Source organism: Mauremys reevesii, linkage group 12 (genome assembly GCF_016161935.1).
Source record: "Mauremys reevesii isolate NIE-2019 linkage group 12, ASM1616193v1, whole genome shotgun sequence".
Classification (NCBI taxonomy): domain Eukaryota; kingdom Metazoa; phylum Chordata; order Testudines; family Geoemydidae; genus Mauremys; species Mauremys reevesii.
In genome coordinates this window covers 21,160,413-21,169,525 of record NC_052634.1, presented here as the reverse complement: position 1 = coordinate 21,169,525, position 9,113 = coordinate 21,160,413, and the positions used below count along the sequence as shown (strand labels likewise).

At 50.5% G+C, this 9,113-nt stretch overlaps 1 non-coding gene across 1 annotated transcript; it reads left to right on the top strand.

Annotated features, from left to right (window-relative positions):
- Window positions 1–1,071: 1,071 nt before the first annotated feature.
- TRNAI-UAU lies at window positions 1,072–1,165 on the top strand. Its single transcript has 2 exons — window positions 1,072–1,109; window positions 1,130–1,165. It is a non-coding gene; the product is annotated as a tRNA-Ile (tRNA).
- The last annotated feature ends 7,948 nt before the right edge of the window (window positions 1,166–9,113 follow it).

The following is a 9,113-nucleotide window of genomic DNA, read 5'->3' as shown; positions in this document are numbered from 1 at the left end:
GGCTTCTCTCTCTGGCTCTGCCACCGCCTTGCTGTGTAGGCCCTTGGGTAGGTCACTTCCCTTCTCTGTACCTCAGACTCCTCCCCATCTGTCCAATGGAAACAGGGACAATTCTCAAACTCTGGGCAGTCGTGAGCCTGAGTGAGATAAGGGGAGTTAAAGCCCTCTGTGAAGGAGAAAGGGGAGTTTCACAGTGTTTAGCACCAAGGAATTCTAAAGTTTGCTAAAATATCTAGTCTATGGAAACAAGAAATGGTCAGGGCCAAACTTTTTAACCACTGCCTTTTTAATGCCCATTCAGGGATGTGAGTCCCTGTCTCTTAGGTGCCAGCAGGAGAGAAGAGGTTCCTGCCTCTGTTTTTGTGGCCTTAACAAACCAGGTGTTGTGCCCCAGTTCTCATCTGAGATCCCTGAAAAAGAACATCTTCCCATCCATGAACAAGACAGGACCTATCTTTAAAAGGGGAACAAAGAGACCCCTGGGACTTACAGACTAGCTAGCCTCACTTCCACAGCTGGGGAGATACTGGAATACATTCTTAAACAATCAGTTTGTCAGCAGCACCTACAGGACACTTTGGTTCTTAGGACTAGTGAGCGTGGACTTGTCAAGAACAAATGATTCCAAACCAATCCTCTTTCCTTCTTCGGCAGGGTTCCGGGCCTAGTGGAGGTGGGTAGATAGTAGATGGGTCTATCTCGGTGTTACTAAGACTTTTGACACAGTCCTGTAGGACATTCTCACAAGCCTGAGCCACTGAACCCCACTGACACTAGATGCTGCCACTTTAATCCCTGGTGCTCCATTGGGCAGGGGGTGGGAAGCACGTCCCAGGGACTCCAGGACAGTGTGGGGGGTCTCTTTGCTATGGACTCCTGAAGGATTTGGGGGCTGATGACAATACACAGGGAAGAACAAAAGGGTCAAATGGTGCCTGAAACCCTTAAGAAGAATCCACCCCACCAAGTACAACACTTGTCACTAACCATTCTCAACTCCACTAAGAATGTTTTGGGGTGACTCCTTGCCTTTATCAACCTAGGCATCTCGGAGCATTGTAATTAATAAGTGCTCCAGTGGTGCAATTGGTTAGTGCACAGTACTTATAGGGCAGTGTTAAGAGGAGCTATGCTGAGGTTGTGAGTTCAAACCTCACCTGGAGCACTGGCTTTCATTAACCACATGGCATCACCCCCTCATTTGGCCCTGTGGAATGTAGAATTCCAGCCCTGGGGACACTGAGGAGGGGAGGAGTCAGAAATGTCCCCTTCAATTATTACCTCCTCTCCAGAGCACAGGTGAGAATCTACAATCCTTTCCCCTGCCCCCAGCCAGCCCCTGTGCCAGGATCCCTCAAGCAGAGCCTGGAGTCCTGCCCCTGGCATCTGTACTATTGACACAGACTAAGTGACAGGGACAAAACACTCAAATCCCGCCTGGTGCGGGGAGCCAGGTTTGCTCTTCAAATTCTGTCGTTGGTACATTTCCAGGTCTGGGAATGTCCCACAACAGCACTGAATGGGAAGCTGCCTGCAGAACAGTGACACTGCACAGAGCTCCTGTGGAGGAGGGGTGGGAATTAGTAACATTTTGAGGATCGTTTGGGAAATGAGCCTTTGCTGACAAGGTTTGTCTCTGTTCATATTTCACCTTCAGGTGTTATGTTGATGGATCTTTAGTATATTTTTGTGAGGTTAATAACTATCTCCTCAACTTTATTTACTCAACTTAAAAATTGGTGTCACTTGATTTTTGCATCGCCCTGTGAAAATACAACTGACACGTGTGGCTTTCTACAGGGGGTCATGATGTTAAAGTTGGGGAATTCAGTCTCTGTACTTCTGGGGGTGGGGTTGCTTTGTTACAGCTGCCTCACTGCCAGGCACACTGGGCTGTTAGCTGCACCCACGGTCCTTGCCAGGGGCCCCCGCTGAACACTGGGGGCTCCACTGCCGTGCTGGGGTGACTCTGCAGGTGGAGAAGCTGCTGTGGAGCAATGTAGAGCAGGTGCAGGAAGGAGACGAGGTCACTATTCACATTCTGAACTGCACAATTTTCCAAATTTAGGACTAGATTCATAGATTCATAGACTTAAGGTCAGAAGGGACCATTATGATCATCTTGTCTGACCTCCTGCCCAATGCAGGCCACAGAATCTCACCCACCCACTCCTGTAACAAACCCCTAACCTATGTCTGAGTTATTGAAGTCCTCAAATGGTGGCTTAAAGACCTCAAGGTGCAGGGAATCCTCCAGCAAGTGACCCGAGCCCCACGCTGCAGAGGAAGGCGAATGTCCAAGAACAATTCTAAGGGGAAGGTGAATGCAGAGCAATGACACTGGAGATGCCCAGACCTCCAATGGGGGCAGCGTGGAAATTAATAATGGGAAGATCATTTGTGAAATTAGTCGTCACTGACAAGATTTGTCTCTGTTCCTATTTCATGCTGTGGTGTTAGTTAGAGGAATCAGGACAGATTTTTACTATATTGATTAAACACTTAATTTTATTTAACCAAGCCAAAAACTTAGTGTCACTTATTTTTTTCTCTGTCCTAGCAAGAATGAATTGAATTTCACGGCTTTCTGGAACGTGCAGTGAGATTAAATGTGGGGAATTCAGTCTGTGTGTTTGTGAGCTGATGTTTTCCTCTCACAGGTCAGTGCCTGCATTGAAATACCCAGAGGGATCTAAGGGCTGGTGTACGCTGGGCACTTCACTGGCAGAGCGACGTCTCTCAGGGTGTGAAAAACCCACACCCCCAAACCCATAGAGTTAAGGTGACCTAGGCCCGGGTTAGATAGTGCTAAAGGAAAGGAAGAATTGTTCTGTCAATGTAGCTATTACAGGGATGAGAAAACCCCTCTAGTCACTGTTTACTCCAAAGTGCTATAGCAGTGCCACAGCAGCGTTTTAAACGTAGACAGAGTGAAACTAGATCTGGCTCCAGTTTGCACTGTGGATGCTCAGGTACTAAGACTTCAACAACAACAACAACAGGACAGTACTTGCATACTTGGCAGGATTTGAACCTGCGCAGGGAGACCCCAACAAATTTCTAGTCCATCGCCTTAACCACTCGGCGACAACTACTTAACCTACACTCATTTCACTGCATGATGATTCTGTTCTCACTGAATTGTCACTTCAAATTGTTTGTTCAGACCAGCTTCCCCAGCACACTCATGGATGTGCATTAGTGTAAGTGTGTCCTTGGCTGAACAGCGAGAATTCCTGCCCATTTCCCTTCCAGCTGGAGCATGATTAGAGGGTGTTTGTGTGAACGACATTGCTGTAGATTGTTGTTCATTCCCCACTCTGACAATTCAGACAGTCCCTTTCCTAGTCAACTCTCCAGCACATCGTTCCAATAGCAGGGGACAGGATTTATCTGGGGCACTGAGGGCTGGTGTGTGAATTCAGTCTTGCATTTCACCCTTGATGTTTCATGGACTAACAACAGCAGCAGAAAGAAAGAGCCGAGCCAATATCTCCCTGGCAGGGATGCAGGTGCTACGTCCCCTCTGTCTGACCATCGCCATTGCAGGAGAGAAAGGTTCACTGGAATCGAATGCCCTGGCTCAGACCAGAGACACAGGAAGATTTTGCTGTTCATGGATCTGTGCAAAGGAAATTTTGTCTTTGTGCGAAAGTGAGGTCGGAAATGAAACATCCACATGGTGGCCCAGTGCTCTAGGGAATGTGGGTGAAGGACTCGGGCTGAGAAATGATTTAACAGGGGTTTGTATTTATTGCCCTGGTTAAAATCTATGGCTAAAAGGCAGCCATTGTTGTTGGTACTTGTACCTGTGTAGGGACACCCCAGTGGGTGTCAAGTCCATTGTCTTCACCAGGGGCAGTCGATTATTTTATCAAGGTACAAATTTCTTGGTCAAGGCCTGGACTCCAGAGAAAACAATACACTGCTGATAAGCAGAAGTACATCAAAAGATTTTGCAGCCACCGTGGGCATAACTATGATGTCCTGTGTTTCACTCTTTATACCTGGCACCACCTCCTTTCCCTTTAGCCTTGTAGTTGACCAAGGGCAAAGCTGAACATCTCCTCAGATACCAGGGAGTGTTTATGTCCATTCCTGCGAGCTACACAGGGGTTTGATGTTGCTTCTTTCAGTCCTCTGGCTCTGCCGGTATAAGGAACAATTCAGGCTGTCACTGAACTGAAGGAGGAAGATCAGTTTTTGACAGGGAGAGGGACGCCTCCTCTTAAAGGTGTTTGTCTGGCTGGCAGTCCTGGTCCCCAGGTCTCGCCCGTGGGGCTCCAGCAGTTTTGGGACTGGGTCACTCCCTTGGCCCCACCTGCTGCCCCCAGGCGCTCCCCCCCAGGGGCCCCGGCAGTGCAGCGGAGCTGATCAGCATCTGCCTGCTCGCTCCAGTGGCTGCTGGCCCCTCCGCATGGCAGGGCAGGGTGGGTCTGTGCCTCCACGCGCTGCCCCCGCCCCAAGCCCCTGCAGCCAATGGGACACTGCGGGGTGATGCCTGGGGGCAGCAGCACATGGAGGCCCCCCAGCCCATCCCACCTTGGAGCCGCAGGTAAGTGCCACACCCCAAACTCCCTCCCAGAGCCTGCACCACCACTCCCTCCACACACCCCCTCCCTCCACACCCCCAACCCTCAAACTCCTTCCCACAGCCTGCACCCCCTCCCTCCACACACCCCCTCCCGCCTGCCCCAATCTCCCTCCCAGAGCCTGCACCCCCACCCCTCCTCCTGTTCCCCCACCCCCTGCCCCAGCCCAGAGCCTGCACCCAGCACCCAAACTCCCAGAGCCATAACAAGGAATTTTTGTGCCCGAGGCAAGGGCCGGCTCCAGGCTCTTTGGCGGCAGGTCCCTGAGTCCCTGTTGGAGGGAAGGACCTGCCGCCCAGTTGCCGCCGCTGCTTCATTCATCCTTCGGCGGCAATTCGGCAGCGGGTCCCTGAGTCCCTCTCAGAGGGAAGGACCCACTGCCGAATTGCTGCCGAAGAAGCAGCAGCAGTAGAGCTGCTGCTGAAGCACCTCTGATCGTGGTAGAGCTGCGCCCCTCCACTTTGCGCGCCCGAGGCAAGTGCCTCACTCGCCTCCCCCTTGTTACAGCGCTGCAAACTCTATCCCAGGGCCTGCCCCCCAGAACCCCTCCCCCACCCAAACTCCCTCCCAGAGACCAGCCTCTCACCCCTTCTGCACTCAAACTCCCCCCAGATCCTGCACCCCAGAACCCCTCCCCCACCCAAACTCCCTTCCAGAGACCAGCCTCTCACCCCTTCTGCACCCAAACTCCCCCCAGACCCTGCACCCCAATCCCCAGCCCCAGCCCAGAGCCTGAACCCCAGACCTCCTCCCCCCACCCAAACTCCCTCCCAGAGCTTTAGGCAGGTGAGAGGCAGAGTTTTGGGGGATGGGTTCTGGGCAGTATGAGTGACATTATTGGCCCACTGGGAGGACTGGAGGACTGGCCCTGGCCCTAAGGTAAATTGAGGTTGAGACCCTGCTTTAAGGGATTGGAGCAATGCTGGAGAGACTGATGGGCAGGGAGCTGGGAGCTGTGTGTGCCCCAAGGAGAGTTGTTGTTGTGCTCTGGTGACACAGAGCGGGGGTGGGGAGTTTGTAAGCTGTGGTGTTTGTACAGACAGAAAGTTTACTAACCCACAGGTTAAAAACTGGTCCTGCTCTGGGCTATACATGACACTCTTTGTTGCGAGTATAGATCAGCGGTTGAATGTTTCCCTGCAGGATAATGGGTTCCTAATGCCCTCCCTGGTCAGAGCTCCAGCACCTTCTGTATTCGCACTGTGAATGTGAAGAACAAGACTCCAACCCCATCATTCTTCCCTGGCCCAGATGACCAGAGAGATGGGCCCATCCACCAATCACCCTCTGCCCATCGTCCTATCCCAGTCCTGACCTCCAGACTCACAGCTCTGCTGGTGCCCCTCACTCCCGACCCGCCACCCCCTGGGCTTCCCCCAGCTCTGCTGGTGCCCCTCACTCCCGACCCGCAGCCCCTGCTATCCCAGTCCTGACATCCGGACTCACACCTCCCCAGAAAAACCAGCCTGGAGCCAAGGGCAGCAGGGGACGATTCCCTGCAGTTCCCACCGAGGCAGGAGAGAACCCAGGTTGTTTCTAGCAGAGCTTATGGAACTGACATGGGGAAACCAGCCTTTAACAACAGGCAGTTCCAGTTTAAGCTCAGTGTTTTTAACAATTTCTACAACATTAAATAACCCTTCAATCGTAGTGTCACCATCCATAACATTGCTTCAGCCTTATAGGTTCCTAAGTGCACAACTAAACATCTCTTCAAACACAAGGGAGTGGAGATCAGTCAATGTTCACCCACGAAAGCTCATGCTGCAAAACGTCTGTTAGTCTATAAGGTGCCACAGGATTCTTCAATGTTCAATGTTCAATGTTCTTTGCTGCTTCAATGTTCAGAGCCATCCCACATAAAAGAACCATGTTGTGGTACATACTGGCCCCATCATGTGGCCATTGCCTTTCCCTCCTCTCTGTTAAAAGTTTTAGTATTTTGCACAGAAACTTTCTTCCCTCAGGAGAGTCCTGGGAACCAGGGCTGCCAGCCAGACAAACACCTTTAAGAGGCAGCGTAATCTGTCAAAAAATGATCTCCCTCCTTCAGTTCAGTGACAGCCTGAAATGTTACTTATCAGGGCAGAGCCAGAGGATTGAAAGCAGCTACATGAAACCCCCGTGTAGCTCACAGGAATGAACACAAACACTCCCTGGTATCTGAAGAGATGTTTAGTTTTACCCTTGGTAAACTACAAGACTAAAGGGAAAGGCAGTGGTGGTGCCAGATATAAAGAGTGAAACACGAGACAATCATCATAGTTATGCCCATAGTGCAAATTATTTCTAAATTCTTCTTATTATCATCAGTGTATTATTTTCTCTGCTGTCTAGACATTGACTATATCTTGACCAAGAAATTTGGATCTTGATAAAATAATCGACTATCCCTGGTTAAGGCAATGGACTTGATACCCACTGGGGTGTCCCTACACAGGTTCAAGTACAAACAACAGTGGCTGCCTTTTAGACATAGATTTTAATCAGGGCAATAAATTGATACGAACTCCTGTAAAATCATTTTCCAGCCCGACTCCTTCACCCACATTCGTTAGGGCATTGGGCCACCATGTGAACATTTCATTTCCCTCCTCAATTTCACACAGAGACACAATTTCCTTTGCACAGATCCATGAACAGCAAAACCTCCCTGTGTCTCTTGTCTGAGCCAGGGCATTCGATTCCATTGAAACCTTCTCTCCTGCAATGGCGATGGTTAGACAGAGGGGACGTGGCCACCTTCACCTCTGACAGTGAGATATTGGCTCAGCTCTTTCTTTCTGCTGCTGCTGTTAGTCCATGAAACATCAGGGATGGAATGCAAGGCTGAGTTCAACCCCCTGAAACATTTCAGTGCCCCAGAGAAATCCTGCCCCCGGCTGTTGGAATGATATGGTGGAGATTCGAATAGGAAAGGGACTGTCTGAATTGTCAGTGTGGGGAATGAACAACAACCTATAGCAATGTCATTAACCACAAACACACTCTCATCCTGCTCCAGCTGGAAGGGAAATGGGCAGGAACTCTTGCTGTTCAGCCATGGACACACTTACACTAATGCAGCCGTGAGTGTGCTGGGGGAGCTGGTCTGAGCAATTTGAAGTGACAATTCTGTGAGAACAGAATCATGGTGTAGGGAAGTAACTGTACATTAAGTACTTGTGGCTGAGTGGCTCAGATGAGAGACTAGAAATCCATTGGGGTCTCCCCACACAGGTTAGAATCCTGCCAACTATGGAGGCATTAGTATGTTGCTAGTGCCTGAGTGTCCACAGAGCTAGATCTGGTCTCACCATGGGGCTGGCTATACTTAAAATGCTGCTGTGACACTGTTCTAGCACTGTAGAGTAGACAGTTGCTACAGTAAGTGGAGGGGTTTTCCATCCCTGTAATAGCTACGTTGACAGAACAATCTTTCCTTTCATTTAGCACTATCTAACCATGGCTTAGGTCAGCTTAATTATAGTGGTTTTGGTGTTTTTCACACCCTGAAAGACCATCATGCTCTACCAACTGAGCTAGCTAGATTTAAAGTCAGTCAACTGCCCAGTCGCAGTGTAGAAGGAGCCTGAGGGTGTTTATTTGTGAGCTGAGGTTCCCTGTCTGACATTTGCCTTTTTTCCTGGTTTGTTATGTCTCCAGCAAGCAAACCAGAGCTGTTACAAGGCTGGTTAGATGCTGCTTTCTAGACCAGAGAGCTGGGGTTGATGTAGCATGCTGTCGCCATCAGCTGGTCAGAGTAACCAGGGTGGGAGGGTGGAATTTAGGATTCTCCCACCAAGGGGAGGTGCTGTTGGATTCATCTAGTGGGGGAGAGTCTGAGTCTGAGTTCCCCACACGCCACACACACATTTTCACAGGGAATCAGGTCCCCTGGGGAAAAACTCAAAAGAAGCCCAGGCCCAGGAGTGTCAGAGAAGGGAATCACTGTTTGCCTTAAGAGGTGGGTGAGGGAAACCTGCAGGTCCTTAGATCCCTCCAGCGCCTGATAGAACCATTTGTGGGGAAGGTCTGGGGAAGCCGAGGAGGACAAGAAGACGGGAAAAGGGCTTGCAGCTGTTGTGCAATCCCCATGCTCCCAGCAGAACGGTCCGTGGGGCTCAGCACTCAGAACTCACAAGATGGCAAAGCTCAGAGCCCTGTTACACAGAGTCAGAATGTGATCAGCTCACACCCAGGGGGAGCAACACCCCTCCCTTGGTCTCTATGCCAGAGTTCCTATCAGCTCAGTGTCCTTCCCACAAGAGCGGGCTGCTGAGAGGGTTACGATGGAGTAAATGAAGGCAGAGGAGGATTGTTCCTCATGTGGTTTTTTTGTGTGTCTCTGTGATCCTGCTGGAGGAAGCATCATTTGAGTTTGTTTCAGTGACTTGGGTTGGGCTGAGGTTGTGACCCTGAGCACAGGGGTTCTCTGCTCTTAGCCCCTCAGGGAGTGGACAGTGGAACAGTTTCAGAAAGTGGCTAGAAACTAGCCTAAGAAAGTGTAGCATAAATGAGAAGAACAGCACCATCATTGCC